We start from the raw sequence: 26,426 nt of genomic DNA, 5'->3' as shown, positions 1-26,426 counted from the left end.
AGGGCCCGACGAAGCCTGACAGGGCTTGATGGAGCCCGACAGGGCCCGAGGAAACCCGACAGGTCCCAACAGAGCCCGATAGGGCCCGAGCAAACCCGACAGGACCCGATGGAGCCCGACAGGGCTCCAGCAAACCCGACAGGGCCTGAGCAAATCCGACAGGGCCCGACGGAGCCCGACAGGGCCCGAGCAAACCCGAAAGGGCCCGACGGAGCCTGACAGGGCTCGATGGAGCCCGACAGGGCCCGAGGAAACCCGACAGGGCCCCACGGAGCCCGATAGGGCCCGAGCAAACCCGACAGGGCCTGATGGAGCTTGACAGGGCCCGGGCAAACCCGACAGGACACGCTGGAGCCCGACAGAGCCCGAGCAAACCCGACAGGGCCCGACAAGGCCTGACAGGGCCCGAGAAAACCTGACAGGACCTTACAAAGCCTGACAGGGCCCGACGGAGCCCGACAGGGCCTGAGCAAACCCGAAAGAGCCCGACGGAGCCTGACAGGGCCCGAGCAAACCCGACAGGGCCCGAGCAAACCTGACAGGGCACGAAGGAGCCCGACAGGGCCCGAGCAAACCCGACAAGGCCCAACAAATCCCGACAGGGCCTGAGCAAACCTGACAGGGCCCAACAGAGCCCGACAGGGCCCGAGGAAACCCGACAGGGCCTGACGGAGCCTGACAGGGCCCGAGCAAACCCGACAGGGCCCGAGCGAATCTGACAGAGCCCGACGGAGCCCGACAGGACGCGGGCAAACCCGACAGGTCCCGAGCAAACCCGACAGGGCCAGACAAGGCCCGACAGGGCCCGAGCAAACCTGACAGGGCTTGACGGAGCCCGACAGGGCTCGAGCAAACCCGATAGGGCCTGACGGAGCCTGACAGGGCCCGAGCAAACCTGACAGGACCCGCCAAAGCCTGATAGGGTTCGATGGAGCCCGACAGGGCCCGAGCAAACCCGACAGGGCCCGAGCAAACCTGACAGGGCTCGATGGAGCCCGACAGGGCCCGAGGAAACCCGACAGGGCGCGACGGAGCCTGACAGGGCCCGAGCAAACCCGACAGGGTTCGACGGAGCCCGACAGGGCCCGAGCAAACCCGACAGGGTCCGACGAAGCCTGACAGGGCTTCAGCAAACCCGACAGGGCCCGAGCAAATCCGACAGGGCCTGACGGAGCCCGACAGGACGCGGGCAAACCCGACAGGGCCCGAGCAAACCCGACAGGGCCTGACAAGGCCCGACAGGGCCTGAGCAAACCCGACAGGACCCGACAAAGCCTGACGGGGTCCGATGGTGCCCGACAGGGCCTGAGCAAACCCGACAGGGCTCGATGGAGCCCGACAGGGCCCGAGGAAACCCGACAGGGCGCGACGGAGCCTGACAGGGCCCGAGCAAACCCGACAGGGCTCGACGGAGCCCGACAGCGCCTGAGGAAACCAGACAGGGCCCGACGGAGCCCGACAGGGCCCTAGCAAACCCGACAGGGCCTGAGCAAACCCGACAGGGCCCGACGGAGCCCGACAGGGCCTGAGGAAACCAGACAGGGCCCGACGGAGCCCGATAGGGCCCTAGCAAACCCGACAGGGCTTGACAAAGCCTGACAGGGCCTGAGCAAACCCGACAGGGCCCGAGCAAACCCGACAGGGCCCGACGGAGCCTGACAGGGCCCGAGCAAACCCGAAAGGGCCCGACGGAGCCTGACAGGGCTCGATGGAGCCCGACAGGGCCCGAGGAAACCCGACAGGGTTCGACGGAGCCCGATAGGGCCCGAGCAAACCCGACAGGGCCTGACGGAGCCCGACAGGGCCCGAGCAAACCCGAAAGGGCCCGACGAAGCCTGACAGGGCTTGATGGAGCCCGACAGGGCCCGAGGAAACCCGACAGGGCCCAACGGAGCCCGATAGGGCCCGAGCAAACCCGACAGGACCCGATGGAGCCCGACAGGGCTCCAGCAAACCCGACAGGGCCTGAGGAAACCCAACAGGGCCCGACGGAGCCCGACAGGGCCCGAGCAAACCCGAAAGGGCCCGATGGAGCCTGACAGGGCTCGATGGAGCCCGACAGGGCCCGAGGAAACCCGACAGGGCCCCACGGAGCCCGATAGGGCCCGAGCAAACCCGACAGGGCCTGATGGAGCTTGACAGGGCCCGGGCAAACCCGACAGGACACGCTGGAGCCCGACAGAGCCCGAGCAAACCCGACAGGGCCCGACAAGGCCTGACAGGGCCCGAGCAAACCTGACAGGACCTTACAAAGCCTGACAGGGCCCGACGGAGCCCGACAGGGCCTGAGCAAACCCGAAAGAGCCCGACGGAGCCTGACAGGGCCCGAGCAAACCCGACAGGGCCCGAGCAAACCTGACAGGGCACGAAGGAGCCCGACAGGGCCCGAGCAAACCCGACAAGGCCCAACGGATCCCGACAGGGCCTGAGCAAACCTGACAGGGCCCGACGGAGCCCGACAGGGCACGAGCAAACCCGACAGGGCCTGACGGAGCCTGACAGGGTCCGAGTAAACCCGTCAGGGCCCGAGCGAATCTGACAGGGCGCGACGGAGGCCGACAGGATGCGGGCAAACCCGACAGGTCCCGAGCAAATCCGACAGGGCCTGACAAGGCCCGACAGGGCCCGAGCAAACCTGACAGGGCCTGACGGAGCCCAACAGGGCTCGAGCAAACCCGATACGGCCTGACGGAGCCTGACAGGGCCCGAGCAAACCTGACAGGGCCCGAGAGAACCTGACAGGGCCCGACGGAGCCCAACAGGGCGCGAGCAAACCTGACAGGGGCTGACAAGGCCCGACAGGGCCTGAGCAAAACCGACAGGACCCGCCAAAGCCAGATAGGGTCCGATGGAGCCCGACAGGGCCCGAGCAAACCCGACAGGGCCCGAGCAAACCTGACAGGGCTCGATGGAGCCCGACAGGGCCCGAGGAAACCCGACAGGGCGCGACGGAGCCTGACAGGGCCCGAGCAAACCCGACAGGGTTCGACGGAGCCCGACAGGGCCCGAGCAAACCCGACAGGGTCCGACGAAGCCTGACAGGGCTTCAGCAAACCCGACAGGGCCCGAGCAAATCCGACAGGGCCCGACGGAGCCCGACAGGGCCCGAGGAAACCAGACAGGGCCCGACAGAGCCCGACAGGGCCCGAGCAAACCCGAAAGGGCCCGACGAAGCCTGACAGGGCTCGATGGAGCCCGACAGGGCCCGAGGAAACCCGACAGGGCCCGACGGAGCCCGATAGGGCCCGAGCAAACCCGACAGGGCCCGATGGAGCCCGACAAAGCTCAAGCAAACCCGACAGGGCCTGAGCAAATCCAACAGGGCCCGACAGAGCCCGACAGGGCCCGAGCAAACCCGACAGGGCCCGACGGAGCCTTACAGGGCTCGATGGAGCCCGACAGGCCCCGAGGAAACCCGACAGGGCCCCACGGAGCCCGATAGGGCCCGAGCAAACCCGACAGGGCCTGATGGAGCCTGACAGGGCCCGGGCAAACCCGACAGGGCACGCTGGAGCCTGACAGAGCCCGAGCAAACCCGACAGGGCCCGACAAGGCCCGACAGGGCCCGAGCAAACCTGACAGGACCTTACAAAGCCTGACAGGGCCTGACGGAGCCCGACAGGGCCTGAGCAAACCCGAAAGAGCCCGACGGAGCCTGACAGGGCTCGATAGAGTCCGAAAGGGCCCGAGGAAACTCGACAGGGCCGGACGGAACCCGAGAGGGCCCGACGGAACCCGAGAGGGCCCGAGGAAATCCGACAGGGCCCGACAGAGCCTGACAGCGCCCGAGCAAACATGACAGGGCCCGACAGAGCCCAACAGGACCCGAGCAATCCCGACAGGGCCCGAGCAAACCCGACAGGGTTCGACAAAGCCTGACAGGGCTCGATGGAGCCCGACAGGGCCCGAGGAAACCCGACAGGGCCCGACGGAGCCTGACAGGGCCCGAGCAAACCCGACAGGGCCCGAGCAAACCTGACAGGGCACGAAGGAGCCCGACAGGGCCCGAGCAAACCCGACAAGGCCCAACGGATCCCGACAGGGCCCGAGCAAACCGACAGGGCCCAACAGAGCCCGACAGGGCCCGAGGAAACCCGACAGGGCCTGACGGAGCCTGACAGGGCCCGAGCAAACCCGACAGGGCCCGAGCGAATCTGACAGAGCCCGACGGAGCCCGACAGGACGCGGGCAAACCCGACAGGTCCCGAGCAAACCCGACAGGGCCAGACAAGGCCCGACAGGGCCCGAGCAAACCTGACAGGGCTTGACGGAGCCCGACAGGGCTCGAGCAAACCCGATAGGGCCTGACGGAGCCTGACAGGGCCCGAGCAAACCTGACAGGACCCGCCAAAGCCTGATAGGGTTCGATGGAGCCCGACAGGGCCCGAGCAAACCCGACAGGGCCCGAGCAAACCTGACAGGGCTCGATGGAGCCCGACAGGGCCCGAGGAAACCCGACAGGGCGCGACGGAGCCTGACAGGGCCCGAGCAAACCCGACAGGGTTCGACGGAGCCCGACAGGGCCCGAGCAAACCCGACAGGGTCCGACGAAGCCTGACAGGGCTTCAGCAAACCCGACAGGGCCCGAGCAAATCCGACAGGGCCTGACGGAGCCCGACAGGGCCCGAGGAAACCAGACAGGGCCCGACAGAGCCCGACAGGGCCCGAGCAAACGCGACAGGGCCCGAGCAAACCCGACAGGGTTAGACAAAGCCTGACAGGGCCTGACGGAGCCCGACAGGGCCCTAGCCAACCCGACAGGGCTTGACAAAGCCTGACAGGGCCCGAGCAAACCCGACAGGGCCCGAGCAAACCCGACAGGGCCCGACGGAGCCCGACAGGGCCCGAGCAAACCCGAAAGGGCCCGACGGAGCCTGACAGGGCTCGATGGAGCCCAACAGGGCCCGAGGAAACCCGACAGTGCTCGACGGAGCCCGATAGGGCCCGAGCAAACCCGACAGGGCCCGACAGAGCCCGACAGGGCCCGAGCAAACCCGAAAGGGCTCGACGAAGCATGACAGGGCTCGATGGAGCCCGACAGAACCCGAGGAAACCCGACAGGGCCCGACGGAGCCCGATAGGGCCCGAGCAAACCCGACAGGACCCGATGGAGCCCGACAGGGCTCGAGCAAACCCGACAGGGCCTGAGCAAATCCGACAGGGCCCAACGGAGCCCGACAGGGCCCGAGCAAACCCGAAAGGGCCCGACGGAGCCTGACAGGGCTCGATGGAGCCCGCCAGGGCCCGAGGAAACCCGACAGGGCCCCACGGAGCCCGATAGGGCCCGAGCAAACCCGACAGGGCCTGATGGAGCCTGACAGGGCCCGAGCAAACCCGAAAGGGCCCGACGGAGCCTTACAGGGCTCGATGGAGCCCGACAGGCCCCGAGGAAACCCGACAGGGCCCCACGGAGCCCGATAGGGCCCGAGCAAACCCGACAGGGCCTGATGGAGCCTGACAGGGCCCGGGCAAACCCGACAGGGCACGCTGGAGCCTGACAGAGCCCGAGCAAACCCGACAGGGCCCGACAAGGCCCGACAGGGCCCGAGCAAACCTGACAGGACCTTACAAAGCCTGACAGGGCCCGACGGAGCCCGACAGGGCCTGAGCAAACCCGAAAGAGCCCGACGGAGCCTGACAGGGCTCGATAGAGTCCGACAGGGCCCGAGGAAACCTGACAGGGCCCGACGGAACCCGAGAGGGCCCGAGGAAATCCGACAGGGCCCGACGGAGCCTGACAGGGCCCGAGCAAACCCGACAGGGCTTGACAGAGCCCGACAGGACCCGAGCAAACCCGACATGGCCCGAGCAAACCCGACAGGGTTCGACAAAGTCTGACAGCGCCCGAGCAAACCCGACAGGGCCCGAGGAAACCCGACAGAGCCCGACGGAGCCTGACAGGGCCCGAGCAAACCCGACAGGGCCCGAGCAAACCTGACAGGGCACGAAGGAGCCCGACAGGGCCCGAGCAAACCCGACAAGGCCCAACGGATCCCGACAGGGCCTGAGCAAACCTGACAGGGCCCGACGGAGCCCGACAGGGCACGAGCAAACCCGACAGGGCCTGACGGAGCCTGACAGGGCCCGAGCAAACCCGACAGGGCCCGAGCGAATCTGACAGGGCCCGACGGAGCCTGACAGGACGCGGGCAAACCCGACAGGTCCTGAGCAAACCTGACAGGGCCTGACAAGGCCCGACAAGGCCTGAGCAAACCTGACAGGGCCTGACGGAGCCCGACACGGCTCGAGCAAACCCGATAGGGCCTGACGGAGCATGACATGGCCCGAGCAAACCTGACAGGGCACGAAGGAGCCTGACAGGGCCCGACGGAGCCCGACGGGGCGCGAGCAAACCTGACAGGGGCTGACAAGGCCCGACAGGGCCTGAGCAAACCCGACAGGACCCGCCAAAGCCTGATAGGGTCTGATGGAGCCCGACAGGGCCCGAGCAAACCCGACAGGGCCCGAGCAAACCTGACAGGGCTCGATGGAGCCCGACAGGGCCCGAGGAAACCCGACAGGGCTGACGGAGCCCGACAGGGCCCGAGCAAACCCGAAAGGGCCCGACGAAGCCTGACAGGGCTCGATGGAGCCCGACAGGGCCCGAGGAAACCCGACAGGGCCCGACGGAGCCCGATAGGGCCTGAGCAAACCCGACAGGGCCCGATGGAGCCCGACAGGGCTCGAGCAAACCCGACAGGGTCCGACGAATCCTGACAGGGCTTCAGCAAACCCGACATGGCCCGAGCAAACCCGACAGGGCGCGACGAAGCCCAACAGAGCCCGAGGAAACCAGACAGGGCCCGACGGAGCCCGACAGGGCCCGAGCAAACCCGACAGGGCCCGAGCAAACCCGACAAAGTTCGACAAAGCCTGACAGGGCTTGATGGAGCCCGACAGGGCCTGAGGAAACCCAACAGGGCCCGACGGAGCCTGACAGAGCCCGAGCAAACCCGACAGGGCTCGACGGAGCCCGATAGGGCCCGAGCAAACCCGACAGGGCCTGACGGAGCCCGACAGGGCCCGAGCAAACCCGAAACGGCCCGATGAAGCCTGACAGGGCTCGATCGAGCCTGATAGGGCCCGAGCAAACCCGACAGGGCCCGACGGAGCCCGATAGGGCCCGAGCAAACCCGACAGCGCCCGATGGAGCCCGACAGGGCTCGAGCAAACCCGACAGGGTCCGACGAAGCCTGACAGGGCTTCAGCAAACCCGACGTGGCCTGAGCAAACCCGACAGGGTTCGACGGAGCCCGACAGAGCCCGAGGAAACCAGACAGGGCCCGACGGAGCCTGACAGGGCCCGAGCAAACCCGACAGGGGCTGACAAGGCCCGACAGGGCCTGAGCAAACCCGACAGGACCCGCCAAAGCCTGATAGGGTCCGATGGAGCCCGACAGGGCCCGAGCAAACCCGACAGGGCCCGAGCAAACCTGACAGGGCTCGATGGAGCCCGACAGGGCCCGAGGAAACCCGACAGGGCCTGACGGAGCCCGACAGGGCCCGAGCAAACCCGAAAGGGCCCGACGAAGCCTGACAGGGCTCGATGGAGCCCGACAGGGCCCGAGGAAACCCGACAGGGCACGACGGAGCCCGATAGGGCCCGAGCAAACCCGACAGGGCCTGACGGAGCCTGACAGGGCCCGGGCAAACCCGACAGGGCACACTGGAGCCCAACAGAGCCCGAGTAAACCCGACAGGGCCCGACAAGGCCCGACAGGGCCCGAGCAAACCTGACACGTCCTGACAAAGCCTGACAGGGCCCGACGGAGCCCGCCAGGGCCCGAGCAAACCCGAAAGAGCCCGACGGAGCCTGACAGGGCTCAGTGGAGTCCGACAGGGCCCGAGGAAACCCGACAGGGCCCGACGGAACCCGACAGGGCCTGAGCAAACCTGACAGGGCCCGAGCAAACCCGACAGGACCCGACGGAGCCTGATAAGGCCCGAGAAAACCTGACAGGGTTCGACGGAGCCTGACAGGGCCCGAGCACACTTGACAGGGTCCGACGAAGCCTGACAGGGCTTCAGAAAACCCGACGGGGCCCGAGCAAACCGACAGGGCCCAACAGAGCCCGACAGGGCCTGAGGAAACCCAACAGGGCCCGAAGGAGCCCGATAGGGCCCGAGCAAACCCGACAGGACCCGATGGAGCCCGACAGGGCCTGAGCAAATACGACAGGGCCCGACGGAGCCTGACAGGGCTCGATGGAGCCCGACAGGGCCCGAGGAAACCCGACAGGGCTCGACGGAGCCCGATAGGGCCCGAGCAAACCCGACAGGGCCTGACGGAGCCCGACAGGGCCCGAGCAAACCCGAAAGGGTTCGACGAAGCCTGACAGGGCTCGATGGAGCCCGACAGGGCCCGAGGAAACCCGACAGGGCCCGACGGAGCCCGATAGGGCCCGAGCAAACCCGACAGGACTCGATGGAGCCCGACAGGGCTCGAGAAAACCCGACAGGGCCTGAGCAAATCCGACGGGGCCCGACAGAGCCCGACAGGGCCCGAGCAAACCCGAAAGGGCCCGACGGAGCCTGACAGGGCTCGATGGAGCCCGACAGGGCCCGAGGAAACCCGACAGGGCCCCACGGAGCCCGACGTGGCCCGAGCAAACCCGACAGGGCCTGATGGAGCCTGACAGGGCCAGGGCAAACCCGACAGGGCACGCTGGAGCCCGACAGAGCCCGAGCAAACCCAACAGGGCCCGACAAGGCCCGACAGGGCCCGAGCAAACCTGACAGGACCTGACAAAGCCTGACAGGGCCCGACGGAGCCCGACAGGGCCTGAGCAAACCCGAAAGAGCCCGACGGAGCCTGACAGGGCTCGATAGAGTCCGACAGGGCCCGAGGAAACCTGACAGGGCCCGACGGAACCCGAGAGGGCCCGAGGAAATCCGACAGGGCCCGACGGAGCCCGACAGGGCCCGAGGAAACCCGACAGGGCTAGACGGAGCCCGACAGGGCCCGAGCAAACCCGACAGGGCCCGACGGAGCCCGACAGGGCCCCAGCAAACCCGACAGGGCCCGAGCAAACCCGACAGGGCCTGACGGAGCCTGACAGGGCCTGAGCAAACCCGACAGGGCTCGACGGAGCCTGACAGGGCCTGAGCAAACCCGACAGGGCCCGAGCAAACCTGATAGGGCCCGACGGAGCCCGACAGGGCCCGAGCAAACCTGACAGGGGTCGACGGAGCCTGACAGGGCCTGAGCAAACCCGACAGGGCCCGAGCATACCTGATAGGGGTCGACGGAGCCTGACAGGGCCTGAGCAAACCCGACAGGGCCCGAGCATACCTGACAGGGGTCGACGGAGCCTGACAGGGCCTGAGCAAACCCGACAGGACCCGACAAAGCCTGACAGGGTTCGATGGAGCCCGACAGGGCCCGAGCAAACCCGACATGGCTCAACGGAGCCCGACAGGGCCCGAGCAAACCTGACAGAGGTCGACGGAGCCTGACAGGGCCTGAGCAAACCCGACAGTGCCCGAGCAAACCCGACAGGGCCCAACGGAGCCCGACAGAGCCCGAGCAAACCCGACAGGGCCCGACAAGGCCCGACAGGGCCAGAACAAACCTGACAGGACCTGACAAAGCCTGACAGGGCCCGACGGAGCCCGACAGGGCCCGAGCAAACCCAAAAAGGCCCGACGGAGCCTGACAGGGCTCGATGGAACCCGACAGGGCCCGAGGAAACCCGACATGGCCCGACGGAGCCCGACAGGGCCCGAGCAAACCCGAAAGGGCCCGATGGAGCCTGACAGGGGTCGATGGAGCCCGACAGGGCCCGAGGAAACCCGACAGGGCCCGATGGAGCCCGACAGGGCCCAAGCAAACCCGACAGGGCCTGAGCAAACCCGACAGTGCCTGAGCAAACCCGACAGGTCCCGAGCAAACCCGACAGGGCCCAACGGAGCCTGACAGGGCTCGATGGAGACCGACAGAGCCCGAGGAAACCCGACAGGGCCCGACGGAGCCCGATAGGGCCCGAGCAAACCCGACAGGGCCTGACGGAGACCGACAGGGCCCGAGCAAAGCCTGATAGGGTCCGACGGAGCCTGACAGGGCTCGATGGAGCCCGACAGGGCCCGAGGAAGCCCGACAGGGCCCGAGCAAACCCAACAGGGCCCAAGCAAACCCGACAGGGCCCGAGCAAACCCGACAGTGCCTGAGCAAACCCAACAGGGCCCGAGCAAACCCGACAGGGCCCGACGGAGCCTGACAGGGCTCGATGGAGACCGACAGAGCCCGAGGAAACCCGACAGGGCCCGACGGAGCTCGATAGGGCCCGAGCAAACCCGACAGGGCCTGACGGAGCCTGACAGGGCTCGATGGCGACCGACAGAGCCCGAGGAAACCCGACAGGGCTCGACGGAGCCCGATAGGGCCCGAGAAAACCCGACAGGGCCTGACGGAGCCCGACAGGGCCCGAGCAAACCCGAAAGGGCCCGACGAAGCCTGACAGGGCTCGATGGAGCCTGACAGGGCCCGAGGAAACCCGACAGGGCCCGACGGAGCCCGATAGGGCCCGAGCAAACCCGACAGGGCCCGATGGAGCCCGACAGGGCTCGAGCAAACCCGACAGGGCCTGCGCAAATCCGACAGGGCCTGACGGAGCCCGACAGGGCCCGAGCAAACCTGAAAGGGCCCGACGGAGCCTGACAGGGCTCGATGGAGCCCGACAGGGCCCGAGGAAACCCGACAGGGCCCCACGAAGCCCGATAGGGCCCGAGCAAACCCGACAGGGCCTGACGGAGCCGGACAGGGCCCGGGCAAACCCGACAGGGCATGCTAGAGCCCGACAGAGTTCGAGCAAACCCGACAGGGCCCGACAAGGTCCGACAGGGCCCGAGCAATCCCGCCAGGGCTCGACGGAGCCTGACAGGGCCCGAGCAAACCCGACACGGTCCGAGCAAACCTGACAGGGCTCGAAGGAGCCCGACAGGGCCCGAGGAAACCAGACAGGGCCCGACAGAGCCTGACAGGGCCCGAGCAAACCCGACATGGCCCGAGCAAACCTGACAGGGTTCGACAAAGCCTGACAGGGCTCGATGGAGCCTGACAGGGCCCAAGGAAACCCGACAGGGCCCGACGGAGCCTGACAGGGCCCGAGCAAACCCGACAGGGCTCGACGGAGCCTGACAGGGCCCGAGCAAACCCGACAGGGCCCGAGCAAACCTGACAGGGCACGAAGGAGCCCGACAGGGCCCGAGCAAACCCGACAGGGCCCAACGGATCCCGACAGGGCGCAAGCAAACCTGACAGGGCCCGACGGAGCCCAACAGGGCACGAGAAAACCCGACAGGGCCTGACGGAGCCTGACAGGGCCCGAGCAAACCCGACAGGGCCCGAGCGAATCTGACAGGGCCCGACGGAGCCCGACAGGACAGGGCAAACCCGACAGGGCCCGAGCAAACCCGACAGGGCCTGACAAGGCCCGACAGGGCCTGAGCAAACCCGACAGGACCTGACAAAGCCTGACAGGGCCCGACGGAGCCCGACAGGGCACGAGCAAACCCGACAGGGCCTGACGGAGCCTGACAGGGCCCGAGCAAACCCGACAGGGCCCGAGCGAATCTGACAGGGCTCGACGGAGCCCGACAAGACGCGGGCAAACCCGACAGGGCCCGAGCAAACCCGACAGGGCCTGACAAGGCCCGACAGGGCCTGAGCAAACCCGACAGGACCCGACAAAGCCTGACAGGGTCCGATGGAGCCCGACAGGGCCCGAGCAAACCCGACAGGGCTCGATGGAGCCCGACAGGGCCCGAGGAAACCCGACAGGGCGCGACGGAGCCTGACAGGGCCCGAGCAAACCCGACAGGGCTCGACAATGCCCGACAGGGCCCGAGCAAACCCGACAGGGTCCGTCGAAGCCTGACAGGGCTTCAGCAAACCCGACACGGCCTGAGCAAACCCGACAGGGCCCGACGGATCCCGACAGGGCCTGAGGAAACCAGACAGGGCCCGACGGAGCCCGACAGGGCCCTAGCAAACCCGACAGGGCCCGAGCAAACCCGACAGGGCTTGACGGAGCCTGACAGGGCCCGAGCAAACCCGACAGGGCCCGAGCAAACCCGACAGAGCCCGAGCAAACCCGACAGGGCCCAACGGAGCCCGACAGAGCCCGAGCAAACCCGACAGGGCCCGACAAGGCCCGACAGGGCCCGAACAAACCTGACAGGACCTGACAAAGCCTGACAGGGCCCGACAGAGCCCGACAGGGCCCGAGCAAACCCGAAAAGGCCTGACGGAGCCTGACAGGGCTCGATAGAGCCCGACAGGGCCCGAGGAAACCCGACAGGGCCCGACGGAGCCCGACGGGGCCCGAGCAAACCCGACAGGGCCCGAGGAAATCCGACAGGGCCCGACGGAGCCTGACAGGGCCCGAGCAAACCCGAGAGGGCTCGACGGAGCCCGACAGGGTATGAGCACGCTCGACAGGGTCCGACGAAGCCTGACAGGGCTTCAGCAAACCTGACAGGGCCCGAGCAAACTCGACAGGGCCAGACGGAGCCCGACAGGGTTCGACAAAGCCTGACAGGGCTCGATGGAGCCCGACAGGGCCCGAGGAAACCCGACAGGGCCCGACGGAGCCTGACAGGGCCCGAGCAAACCCGACAGGGCTCGACGGAGCCTGACAGGGCCCGAGCAAACCCGACAGGGCCCGAGCATACCTGACAGGGGTCGACGGAGCCTGACAGGGCCTGAGCAAACCCGACAGGACCCGACAAAGCCTGACAGGGTTCGATGGAGCCCGACAGGGCCCGAGCAAACCCGACATGGCTCAACGGAGCCCGACAGGGCCCGAGCAAACCTGACAGAGGTCGACGGAGCCTGACAGGGCCTGAGCAAACCCGACAGTGCCCGAGCAAACCCGACAGGGCCCAACGGAGCCCGACAGAGCCCGAGCAAACCCGACAGGGCCCGACAAGGCCCGACAGGGCCAGAACAAACCTGACAGGACCTGACAAAGCCTGACAGGGCCCGACGGAGCCCGACAGGGCCCGAGCAAACCCAAAAAGGCCCGACGGAGCCTGACAGGGCTCGATGGAACCCGACAGGGCCCGAGGAAACCCGACATGGCCCGACGGAGCCCGACAGGGCCCGAGCAAACCCGAAAGGGCCCGACGGAGCCTGACAGGGCTCGATGGAGCCCGACAGGGCCCGAGGAAACCCGACAGGGCCCGATGGAGCCCGACAGGGCCCAAGCAAACCCGACAGGGCCTGAGCAAACCCGACAGTGCCTGAGCAAACCCGACAGGTCCCGAGCAAACCCGACAGGGCCCAACGGAGCCTGACAGGGCTCGATGGAGACCGACAGAGCCCGAGGAAACCCGACAGGGCCCGACGGAGCCCGATAGGGCCCGAGCAAACCCGACAGGGCCTGACGGAGACCGACAGGGCCCGAGCAAAGCCTGATAGGGTCCGACGGAGCCTGACAGGGCTCGATGGAGCCCGACAGGGCCCGAGGAAGCCCGACAGGGCCTGAGCAAACCCAACAGGGCCCAAGCAAACCCGACAGGGCCCGAGCAAACCCGACAGTGCCTGAGCAAACCCGACAGGGCCCGAGCAAACCCGACAGGGCCCGACGGAGCCTGACAGGGCTCGATGGAGACCGACAGAGCCCGAGGAAACCCGACAGGGCCCGACGGAGCTCGATAGGGCCCGAGCAAACCCGACAGGGCCTGACGGAGCCTGACAGGGCTCGATGGCGACCGACAGAGCCCGAGGAAACCCGACAGGGCCCGACGGAGCCCGATAGGGCCCGAGCAAACCCGACAGGGCCTGACGGAGCCCGACAGGGCCCGAGCAAACCCGAAAGGGCCCGACGAAGCCTGACAGGGCTCGATGGAGCCTGACAGGGCCCGAGGAAACCCGACAGGGCCCGACGGAGCCCGATAGGGCCCGAGCAAACCCGACAGGGCCCGATGGAGCCCGTCAGGGCTCGAGCAAACCCGACAGGGCCTGCGCAAATCCGACAGGGCCTGACGGAGCCCGACAGGGCCCGAGCAAACCCGAAAGGGCCCGACGGAGCCTGACAGGGCTCGATGGAGCCCGACAGGGCCCGAGGAAAGCCGACAGGGCCCCACGAAGCCCGATAGGGCCCGAGCAAACCCGACAGGGCCTGACGGAGCCTGACAGGGCCCGGGCAAACCCGACAGGGCATGCTAGAGCCCGACAGAGTTCGAGCAAACCCGACAGGGCCCGACAAGGCCCGACAGGGCCCGAGCAATCCCGCCAGGGCTCGACGGAGCCTGACAGGGCCCGAGCAAACCCGACACGGTCCGAGCAAACCTGACAGGGCTCGAAGGAGCCCGACAGGGCCCGAGGAAACCAGACAGGGCCCGACAGAGCCTGACAGGGCCCGAGCAAACCCGACATGGCCCGAGCAAACCTGACAGGGTTCGACAAAGCCTGACAGGGCTCGATGGAGCCTGACAGGGCCCAAGGAAACCCGACAGGGCCCGACGGAGCCTGACAGGGCCCGAGCAAACCCGACAGGGCTCGACGGAGCCTGACAGGGCCCGAGCAAACCCGACAGGGCCCGAGCAAACCTGACAGGGCACGAAGGAGCCCGACAGGGCCCGAGCAAACCCGACAGGGCCCAACGGATCCCGACAGGGCGCAAGCAAACCTGACAGGGCCCGACGGAGCCCAACAGGGCACGAGAAAACCCGACAGGGCCTGACGGAGCCTGACAGGGCCCGAGCAAACCCGACAGGGCCCGAGCGAATCTGACAGGGCCCGACGGAGCCCGACAGGACAGGGCAAACCCGACAGGGCCCGAGCAAACCCGACAGGGCCTGACAAGGCCCGACAGGGCCTGAGCAAACCCGACAGGACCTGACAAAGCCTGACAGGGCCCGACGGAGCCCGACAGGGCACGAGCAAACCCGACAGGGCCTGACGGAGCCTGACAGGGCCCGAGCAAACCCGACAGGGCCCGAGCGAATCTGACAGGGCTCGACGGAGCCCGACAAGACGCGGGCAAACCCGACAGGGCCCGAGCAAACCCGACAGGGCCTGACAAGGCCCGACAGGGCCTGAGCAAACCCGACAGGACCCGACAAAGCCTGACAGGGTCCGATGGAGCCCGACAGGGCCCGAGCAAACCCGACAGGGCTCGATGGAGCCCGACAGGGCCCGAGGAAACCCGACAGGGCGCGACGGAGCCTGACAGGGCCCGAGCAAACCCGACAGGGCTCGACAATGCCCGACAGGGCCCGAGCAAACCCGACAGGGTCCGTCGAAGCCTGACAGGGCTTCAGCAAACCCGACACGGCCTGAGCAAACCCGACAGGGCCCGACGGATCCCGACAGGGCCTGAGGAAACCAGACAGGGCCCGACGGAGCCCGACAGGGCCCTAGCAAACCCGACAGGGCCCGAGCAAACCCGACAGGGCTTGACGGAGCCTGACAGGGCCCGAGCAAACCCGACAGGGCCCGAGCAAACCCGACAGAGCCCGAGCAAACCCGACAGGGCCCAACGGAGCCCGACAGAGCCCGAGCAAACCCGACAGGGCCCGACAAGGCCCGACAGGGCCCGAACAAACCTGACAGGACCTGACAAAGCCTGACAGGGCCCGACAGAGCCCGACAGGGCCCGAGCAAACCCGAAAAGGCCTGACGGAGCCTGACAGGGCTCGATAGAGCCCGACAGGGCCCGAGGAAACCCGACAGGGCCCGACGGAGCCCGACGGGGCCCGAGCAAACCCGACAGGGCCCGACGGAACCCGACAGGGCCTGAGCAAACCCGACAGGGCCCGAGGAAATCCGACAGGGCCCGACGGAGCCTGACAGGGCCCGAGCAAACCCGAGAGGGCTCGACGGAGCCCGACAGGGTATGAGCACACTCGACAGGGTCCGACGAAGCCTGACAGGGCTTCAGCAAACCTGACAGGGCCCGAGCAAACTCGACAGGGCCAGACGGAGCCCGACAGGGTTCGACAAAGCCTGACAGGGCTCGATGGAGCCCGACAGGGCCCGAGGAAACCCGACAGGGCCCGACGGAGCCTGACAGGGCCCGAGCAAACCCGACAGGGCTCGACGGAGCCTGACAGGGTCCGAGCAAACCTGACAGGGCTCGAAGGAGCCCGACAGGGCCCGAGGAAACCAGACAGGGCCCGACAGAACCCGACAGGGCCCGAGCAAACCCGACATGGCCCGAGCAAACCCGACAGGGTTCGACAAAGCCTGACAGGGCTCGATGGAGCCCGACAGGGCCCGAGCAAACCCGACAGGGCCCGAGCAAACCTGACAGGGCACGAAGGAGCCCGACAGGGCCCGAGCAAACCCGACAGGGCCCAACGGATCCCGACAGGGCGCAAGCAAACCTGACAGGGCCCGACGGAGCCCAACAGGGCCCGAGCAAACCCGACAGGGCCTGACGGAGCCTGACAGGGCCCGAGCAAACCCGACAGGGCCCGAGCGAATCTCACAGGGCCCGACGGAGCCCGACAGGACAGGGCAAACCCGACAGGGCCCGAGCAAACCCGACAGGGCCTGACAAGGCCCGACAGGGCCTGAGCAAACCCGACAGGACCTGACAAAGCCTGACAGGGCCCGACGGAGCCCGACAGGGCACGAGCAAACCCGACAGGGCCTGACGGAGCCTGACAGGGCCCGAGCAAACCCGACAGGGCCCGACGGAGCCTGACAGGGCTCGATGGAGCCCGACAGGGCCCGAGCAAACCCGACAGGGCTCCACGGAGCCCGATAGGGCCCGAGCAAACCCGACAGGGCCTGACGGAGCCTGACAGGGCCCGAGCAAACCCGACAGGGCCCGAGCGAATCTGACAGGGCCTGACGGAGTTCGACAGGACGCGGGCAAACCCGACAGGGCCCGAGCAAACCCGACAGGGCCTGACAAGACCCGACAGGGCCTGAGCAAACCCGACAGGACCCGACAAAGCCTGATAGGGTCCGATGGAGCCCGACAGGGCCCGAGCAAACCCGACAGGGCTCGATGGAGCCCGACAGGGCCCGAGGAAACCCGACAGGGCGCGACGGAGCCTGACAGGGCCCGAGCAAACCCGACAGGACTCGACGGAGCCCGAAAGGGCCCGAGCAAACCCGACAGGGTCCGTCGAAGCCTGACAGGGCTTCAGCAAACCCGACAGGGCCCGAGCAAACCCGACAGGGCCCGACGGAGCCCGACAGGGCCTGAGGAAACCAGACAGGGCCCGACGGAGCCCGACAGGGCCCTAGCAAACCCGGCAGGGCCCGAGCAAACCCGACAGGGCTTGACAAAGCCTGACAGGGCCCGAGCAAACCCGACAGGGCCCGAGCAAACCCGACAGGGCCCAACGGAGCCCGACAGAGCCCGAGCAAACCCGACAGGGCCCGACAAGGCCCGACAGGGCCCGAACAAACCTGACAGGACCTGACAAAGCCTGACATGGCCCGATGGAGCCCGACAGGGCCCGAGCAAACCCGAAAAGGTTCGACGGAGACTGACAGGGCTCGATGGAGCCCGACAGGGCCCGAGGAAACCCGACAGGGCCCCACGGAGCCGGATAGGGCCCGAGCAAACCCGAGAGGGCCTGACGGAGCCTGACAGGGCCCGGGCAAACCCGACAGGGCATGCTGGAGCCCGACAGAACCCGAGCAAACCCGACAGGGCCCGACAAGGCCCGACAGGGCCCGAGCAAACCTGACAGGACCTGACAAAGCCTGACAGGGCCCGACGGAGCCTGACAGGGCCTGAGCAAACCCGAAAGAGCCCGACGGAGCCTGACAGGGCTCGATAGATTCCGACAGGGCCCGAGGAAACCCGACAGGGTTCGACAAAGTCTGACAGGGCCCGAGCAAACCCGACAGTGCCCGAGGAAACCCGACAGAGCCCGACGGAGCCTGACAGGGCCCGAGCAAACCCGACAGGGCCCGAGCAAACCTGACAGGGCACGAAGGAGCCCGACAGGGCCCGAGCAAACCCGACAAGGCCCAACAAATCCCGACAGGGCCTGAGCAAACCTGACAGGGCCCGACGGAGCCCGACAGGGCACGAGCAAACCCAACAGGGCCTGACGGAGCCTGACAGGGCCCGAGCAAACCCGACAGGGCCCGAGCGAATCTGACAGGGCCCGACGGAGCCCGACAGGACGCGGGCAAACCCGACAGGTCCCGAGCAAACCTGACAGGGCCTGACAAGGCCCGACAGGGCCTGAGCAAACCTGACAGGGCCTGACGGAGCCCGACACGGCTCGAGCAAACCCGATAGGGCCTGACGGAGCATGACACGGCCCGAGCAAACCCGACAGGGCACGAAGGAGCCTGACAGGGCCCGACGGAGCCCGACGGGGCGCGAGCAAACCTGACAGGGGCTGACAAGGCCCGACAGGGCCTGAGCAAACCCGACAGGACCTGCCAAAGCCTGATAGGGTCTGATGGAGCCCGACAGGGCCCGAGCAAACCCGACAGGGCCCGAGCAAACCTGACAGGGCTCGATGGAGCCCGACAGGGCCCGAGGAAACCCGACAGGGCCCGACGGAGCCCGATAGGGCCTGAGCAAACCCGACAGGGCCCGATGGAGCCCGACAGGGCTCGAGCAAACCCGACAGGGTCCGACGAATCCTGACAGGGCTTCAGCAAACCCGACATGGCCCGAGCAAACCCGACAGGGCGCGACGAAGCCCAACAGAGCCCGAGGAAACCAGACAGGGCCCGACGGAGCCCGACAGGGCCCGAGCAAACCCGACAGGGCCCGAGCAAACCCGACAGGGTTCGAGAAAGCCTGACAGGGCTTGATGGAGCCCAACAGGGCCTGAGGAAACCCAACAGGGCCCGACGGAGCCTGACAGAGCCCGAGCAAACCCGACAGGGCTCGACGGAGCCCGATAGGGCCCGAGCAAACCCGACAGGGCCTGACGGAGCCCGACAGGGCCCGAGCAAACCCGACAGGACCCGACAAAGCCTGATAGGGTCCGATGGAGCCCGACAGGGCCCGAGCAAACCCGACAGGGCTCGATGGAGCCCGACAGGGCCCGAGGAAACCCGACAGGGCGCGACGGAGCCTGACAGGGCCCGAGCAAACCCGACAGGACTCGACGGAGCCCGAAAGGGCCCGAGCAAACCCGACAGGGTCCGTCGAAGCCTGACAGGGCTTCAGCAAACCCGACAGGGCCCGAGCAAACCCGACAGGGCCCGACGGAGCCCGACACAGCGCAAGCAAACCCGACAGGGCCCGACAAGGCCCGACAGGGCCCGAACAAACCTGACAGGACCTGACAAAGCCTGACATGGCCCGATGGAGCCCGACAGGGCCCGAGCAAACCCGAAAAGGTTCGACGGAGCCTGACAGGGCTCGATGGAGCCCGACAGGGCCCGAGGAAACCCGACAGGGCCCCACGGAGCCGGATAGGGCCCGAGCAAACCCGAGAGGGCCTGACGGAGCCTGACAGGGCCCGGGCAAACCCGACAGGGCATGCTGGAGCCCGACAGAACCCGAGCAAACCCGACAGGGCCCGACAAGGCCCGATAGGGCCCGAGCAAACCTGACAGGACCTGACAAAGCCTGACAGGGCCCGACGGAGCCTGACAGGGCCTGAGCAAACCCGAAAGAGCCCGACGGAGCCTGACAGGGCTCGATAGATTCCGACAGGGCCCGAGGAAACCCGACAGGGCCTGACGGAACCTGACAGGGCCCGACGGAGCCCGATAGGGCCCGAGCAAACCCGACAGGACCCGATGGAGCCCGACAGGGCTCGAGCAAACCCGACAGGGCCTGAGCAAATCCGACAGGGCCCGACGGAGCCCAACAGGGCCCGAGCAAACCCGAAAGGGCCCGACGGAGCCTGACAGGGCTCGATGGAGCCCGCCAGGGCCCGAGGAAACCCGACAGGGCCCCACGGAGCCCGATAGGGCCCGAGCAAACCCGACAGGGCCTGATGGAGCCTGACAGGGCCCGAGCAAACCCGAAAGGGCCCGACGGAGCCTGACAGGGCTCGATGGAGCCCGACAGGCCCCGAGGAAACCCGACAGGGCCCCACGGAGCCCGATAGGGCCCGAGCAAACCCGACAGGGCCTGATGGAGCCTGACAGGGCCCGGGCAAACCCGACAGGGCACGCTGGAGCCTGACAGAGCCCGAGCAAACCCGACAGGGCCCGACAAGGCCCGACAGGGCCCGAGCAAACCTGACAGGACCTTACAAAGCCTGACAGGGCCCGACGGAGCCCGACAGGGCCTGAGCAAACCCGACAGGGCCCGACGGAGCCTGACAGGGCTCGATAGAGTCCGACAGGGCCCGAGGAAACCTGACAGGGCCCGACGGAACCCGAGAGGGCCCGAGGAAATCCAACAGGGACCGACGGAGCCTGACAGGGCCCGAGCAAACCCGACAGGGCCCGACAGAGCCCGACAGGACCCGAGCAAACCCGACATGGCCCGAGCAAACCCGACAGGGTTCGACAAAGTCTGACAGGGCCCGAGCAAACCCGACAGGGCCCGAGGAAACCCGACAGAGCCCGACGGAGCCTGACAGGGACCGAGCAAACCCGACAGGGCCCGAGCAAACCTGACAGGGCACGAAGGAGCCCGACAGGGCCCGAGCAAACCCGACAAGGCCCAACAAATCCCGACAGGGCCTGAGCAAACCTGACAGGGCCCGACGGAGCCCGACAGGGCACGAGCAAACCCAACAGGGCCTGACGGAGCCTGACAGGGCCCGAGCAAACCCGACAGGGCCCGAGCGAATCTGACAGGGCCCGACGGAGCCCGACAGGACGCGGGCAAACCCGACAGGTCCCGAGCAAACCTGACAGGGCCTGACAAGGCCCGACAGGGCCTGAGCAAACCTGACAGGGCCTGACGGAGCCCGACACGGCTCGAGCAAACCCGATAGGGCCTGACGGAGCATGACACGGCCCGAGCAAACCTGACAGGGCACGAAGGAGCCTGACAGGGCCCGACGGAGACCGACGGGGCGCGAGCAAACCTGACAGGGGCTGACAAGGCCCGACAGGGCCTGAGCAAACCCGACAGGACCCGCCAAAGCTTGATAGGGTCTGATGGAGCCCGACAGGGCCCGAGCAAACCCGACAGGGCCCGAGCAAACCTGACAGGGCTCGATGGAGCCCGACAGGGCCCGAGGAAACCCGACAGGGCCCGACGGAGCCCGATAGGGCCTGAGCAAACCCGACAGGGCCCGATGGAGCCCGACAGGGCTCGAGCAAACCCGACAGGGTCCGACGAATCCTGACAGGGCTTCAGCAAACCCGACATGGCCCGAGCAAACCCGACAGGGCGCGACGAAGCCCAACAGAGCCCGAGGAAACCAGACAGGGCCCGACGGAGCCCGACAGGGCCCGAGCAAACCCGACAGGGCCCGAGCAAACCCGACAGGGTTCGAGAAAGCCTGACAGGGCTTGATGGAGCCCAACAGGGCCTGAGGAAACCCAACAGGGCCCGACGGAGCCTGACAGAGCCCGAGCAAACCCGACAGGGCTCGACGGAGCCTGATAGGGCCCGAGCAAACCCGACAGGGCCTGACGGAGCCCGACAGGGCCCGAGCAAACCCGAAAGGGCCCGACGAAGCCTGACAGGGCTCGATCGAGCCCGACAGGGCCCGAGCAAACCCGACAGGGCCCGACGGAGCCCGATAGGGCCCGAGCAAACCCGACAGCGCCCGATGGAGCCCGACAGGGCCTGAGCAAACCCGACAGGACCCGCCAAAGCCTGATAGGGTCCGATGGAGCCCGACAGGGCCCGAGCAAACCCGACAGGGCCCGAGAAAACCTGACAGGGCTCGATGGAGCCCGACAGGGCCCGAGGAAACCCGACAGGGCCTGACGGAGCCCGACAGGGCCCGAGCAAACCCGAAAGGGCCCGACGAAGCCTGACAGGGCTCGATGGAGCCCGACAGGGCCCGAAGAAACCCGACAGGGCCCGACGGAGCCCGATAGGGCCCGAGCAAACCCTACAGGGCCTGACGGAGCCTGACAGGGCCCGGGCAAACCCGACAGGGCACGCTGGAGCCCGACAGAGCCCGAGTAAACCCGACAGGGCCCGACAAGGCCCGACAGGGCCCGAGCAAACCTGAGACGTCCTGACAAAGCCTGACTGGGCCCGACGGAGCCCGCCAGGGCCCGAGCAAACCCGAAAGAGCCCGACGGAGCCTGACAGGGCTCAGTGGAGTCCGACAGGGCCCGAGGAAACCCGACAGGGCCTGACCAAACCCGACAGGGCCCGAGCAAACCCGACAGGGCCCGACGGAGCCTGACAAGGCCCGAGAAAACCTGACAGGGTTCGACGGAGCCCGACAGGGCCCGAGCACACTTGACAGGGTCCGACGAAGCCTGACAGGGCTTCAGAAAACCCGACAGGGCCCGAGCAAACCGACAGGGCCCAACAGAGCCCGACAGGGCCCGAGGAAACCCGACAGGGCCCGAAGGAGCCCGATAGGGCCCGAGCAAACCCGACAGGACCCGATGGAGCCCGACAGGGCCTGAGCAAATCCGACAGGGCCCGACGGAGCCTGACAGGGCTCGATGGAGCCCGACAGGGCCCGAGGAAACCCGACAGGGCTCGACGGAGCCCGATAGGGCCCGAGCAAACCCGACAGGGCCTGACGGAGCCCGACAGGGCCCGAGCAAACCCGAAAGGGCCCGACGAAGCCTGACAGGGCACGATGGAGCCCGACAGGGCCCGAGGAAACCCGACAGGACTCGATGGAGCCCGACAGGGCTCGAGCAAACCCGACAGGGCCTGAGCAAATCCGACAGGGCCCGACAGAGCCCGACAGGGCCCGAGCAAACCCGAAAGGGCCCGACGGAGCCTGACAGGGCTCGATGGAGCCCGACAGGGCTCGAGCAAACCCGACAGGGCCTGAGCAAATCCGACAGGGCCCGACAGAGCCCGACAGGGCCCGAGCAAACCCGAAAGGGCCCGACGGAGCCTGACAGGGCTCGATGGAGCCCGACAGGGCCCGAGGAAACCCGACAGGGCCCCACGGAGCCCGACGTGGCCCGAGCAAACCCGACAGGGCCTGATGGAGCCTGACAGGGCCAGGGCAAACCCGACAGGGCACGCTGGAGCCCGACAGAGCCCGAGCAAACCCAACAGGGCCCGACAAGGCCCGACAGGGCCCGAGCAAACCTGACAGGACCTGACAAAGCCTGACAGGGCCCGACGGAGCCCGACAGGGCCTGAGCAAACCCGAAAGAGCCCGACGGAGCCTGACAGGGCTCGATAGAGTCCGACAGGGCCCGAGGAAACCTGACAGGGCCCGACGGAACCCGAGATGGCCCGAGGAAATCCGACAGGGCCCGACGGAGCCCGACAGGGCCCGAGGAAACCTGACAGGGCTAGACGGAGCCCGACAGGGCCCGAGCAAACCCGACAGGGCCCGACGGAGCCCGACAGGGCCCCAGCAAACCCGACAGGGCCCGAGCAAACCCGACAGGGCCTGACGGAGCCTGACAGGGCCTGAGCAAACCCGACAGGGCTCGACGGAGCCTGACAGGGCCTGAGCAAACCCGACAGGGCCCGAGCATACCTGATAGGGGTCGACGGAGCCTGACAGGGCCTGAGCAAACCCGACAGGGCCCGAGCATACCTGACAGGGGTCGACGGAGCCTGACAGGGCCTGAGCAAACCCGACAGGACCCGACAAAGCCTGACAGCGTTCGATGGAGCCCGACAGGGCCCGAGCAAACCCGACATGGCTCAACGGAGCCCGACAGGGCCCGAGCAAACCTGACAGAGGTCGACGGAGCCTGACAGGGCCTGAGCAAACCCGACAGTGCCCGAGCAAACCCGACAGGGCCCAACGGAGCCCGACAGAGCCCGAGCAAACCCGACAGGGCCCGACAAGGCCCGACAGGGCCAGAACAAACCTGACAGGACCTGACAAAGCCTGACAGGGCCCGACGGAGCCCGACAGGGCCCGAGCAAACCCAAAAAGGCCCGACGGAGCCTGACAGGGCTCGATGGAACCCGACAGGGCCCGAGGAAACCCGACATGGCCCGACGGAGCCCGACAGGGCCCGAGCAAACCCGAAAGGGCCCGACGGAGCCTGACAGGGCTCGATGGAGCCCGACAGGGCCCGAGGAAACCCGACAGGGCCCGATGGAGCCTGACAGGGCCCAAGCAAACCCGACAGGGCCTGAGCAAACCCGACAGTGCCCGAGCAAACCCGACAGGTCCCGAGCAAACCCGACAGGGCCCAACGGAGCCTGACAGGGCTCGATGGAGACCGACAGAGCCCGAGGAAACCCGACAGGGCCCGACGGAGCCCGATAGGGCCCGAGCAAACCCGACAGGGCCTGACGGAGACCGACAGGGCCCGAGCAAAGCCTGATAGGGTCCGACGAAGCCTGACAGGGCTCGATGGAGCCCGACAGGGCCCGAGGAAGCCCGACAGGGCCCGAGCAAACCCAACAGGGCCCAAGCAAACCCGACAGGGCCCGAGCAAACCCGACAGTGCCAGAGCAAACCCGACAGGGCCCGAGCAAACCCGACAGGGCCCGACGGAGCCTGACAGGGCTCGATGGAGACCGACAGAGCCCGAGGAAACCCGACAGGGCCCGACGGAGCCCGATAGGGCCCGAGAAAACCCGACAGGGCCTGACGGAGCCCGACAGGGCCCGAGCAAACCCGAAAGGGCCCGACGAAGCCTGACAGGGCTCGATGGAGCCTGACAGGGCCCGAGGAAACCCGACAGGGCCCGACGGAGCCCGATAGGGCCCGAGCAAACCCGACAGGGCTCGATGGAGCCCGACAGGGCTCGAGCAAACCCGACAGGGCCTGAGCAAATCCGACAGGGCCTGACGGAGCCCGACAGGGCCCGAGCAAACCCGAAAGGGCCCGACGGAGCCTGACAGGGCTCGATGGAGCCCGACAGGGCCCGAGGAAACCCGACAGGGCCCCACGAAGCCCGATAGGGCCCGAGCAAACCCGACAGGGCCTGACGGAGCCTGACAGGGCCCGGGCAAACCCGACAGGGCATGCTAGAGCCCGACAGAGTTCGAGCAAACCCGACAGGGCCCGACAAGGCCCGACAGGGCCCGAGCAATCCCGCCAGGGCTCGACGGAGCCTGACAGGGCCCGAGCAAACCCGACACGGTCCGAGCAAACCTGACAGGGCTCGAAGGAGCCCGACAGGGCCCGAGCAAACCCGACATGGCTCAACGGAGCCCGACAGGGCCCGAGCAAACCTGACAGAGGTCGACGGAGCCTGACAGGGCCTGAGCAAACCCGACAGTGCCCGAGCAAACCCGACAGGGCCCAACGGAGCCCGACAGAGCCCGAGCAAACCCGACAGGGCCCGACAAGGCCCGACAGGGCCAGAACAAACCTGACAGGACCTGACAAAGCCTGACAGGGCCCGACGGAGCCCGACAGGGCCCGAGCAAACCCAAAAAGGCCCGACGGAGCCTGACAGGGCTCGATGGAACCCGACAGGGCCCGAGGAAACCCGACATGGCCCGACGGAGCCCGACAGGGCCCGAGCAAACCCGAAAGGGCCCGACGGAGCCTGACAGGGCTCGATGGAGCCCGACAGGGCCCGAGGAAACCCGACAGGGCCCGATGGAGCCTGACAGGGCCCAAGCAAACCCGACAGGGCCTGAGCAAACCCGACAGTGCCCGAGCAAACCCGACAGGTCCCGAGCAAACCCGACAGGGCCCAACGGAGCCTGACAGGGCTCGATGGAGACCGACAGAGCCCGAGGAAACCCGACAGGGCCCGACGGAGCCCGATAGGGCCCGAGCAAACCCGACAGGGCCTGACGGAGACCGACAGGGCCCGAGCAAAGCCTGATAGGGTCCGACGAAGCCTGACAGGGCTCGATGGAGCCCGACAGGGCCCGAGGAAGCCCGACAGGGCCCGAGCAAACCCAACAGGGCCCAAGCAAACCCGACAGGGCCCGAGCAAACCCGACAGTGCCAGAGCAAACCCGACAGGGCCCGAGCAAACCCGACAGGGCCCGACGGAGCCTGACAGGGCTCGATGGAGACCGACAGAGCCCGAGGAAACCCGACAGGGCCCGACGGAGCCCGATAGGGCCCGAGAAAACCCGACAGGGCCTGACGGAGCCCGACAGGGCCCGAGCAAACCCGAAAGGGCCCGACGAAGCCTGACAGGGCTCGATGGAGCCTGACAGGGCCCGAGGAAACCCGACAGGGCCCGACGGAGCCCGATAGGGCCCGAGCAAACCCGACAGGGCTCGATGGAGCCCGACAGGGCTCGAGCAAACCCGACAGGGCCTGAGCAAATCCGACAGGGCCTGACGGAGCCCGACAGGGCCCGAGCAAACCCGAAAGGGCCCGACGGAGCCTGACAGGGCTCGATGGAGCCCGACAGGGCCCGAGGAAACCCGACAGGGCCCCACGAAGCCCGATAGGGCCCGAGCAAACCCGACAGGGCCTGACGGAGCCTGACAGGGCCCGGGCAAACCCGACAGGGCATGCTAGAGCCCGACAGAGTTCGA

The sequence above is a fragment of the Patagioenas fasciata genome, chromosome 24 (assembly GCF_037038585.1).
Source record: "Patagioenas fasciata isolate bPatFas1 chromosome 24, bPatFas1.hap1, whole genome shotgun sequence".
NCBI classification, from domain to species: domain Eukaryota; kingdom Metazoa; phylum Chordata; class Aves; order Columbiformes; family Columbidae; genus Patagioenas; species Patagioenas fasciata.
This window is presented reverse-complemented; position numbering follows the sequence as displayed.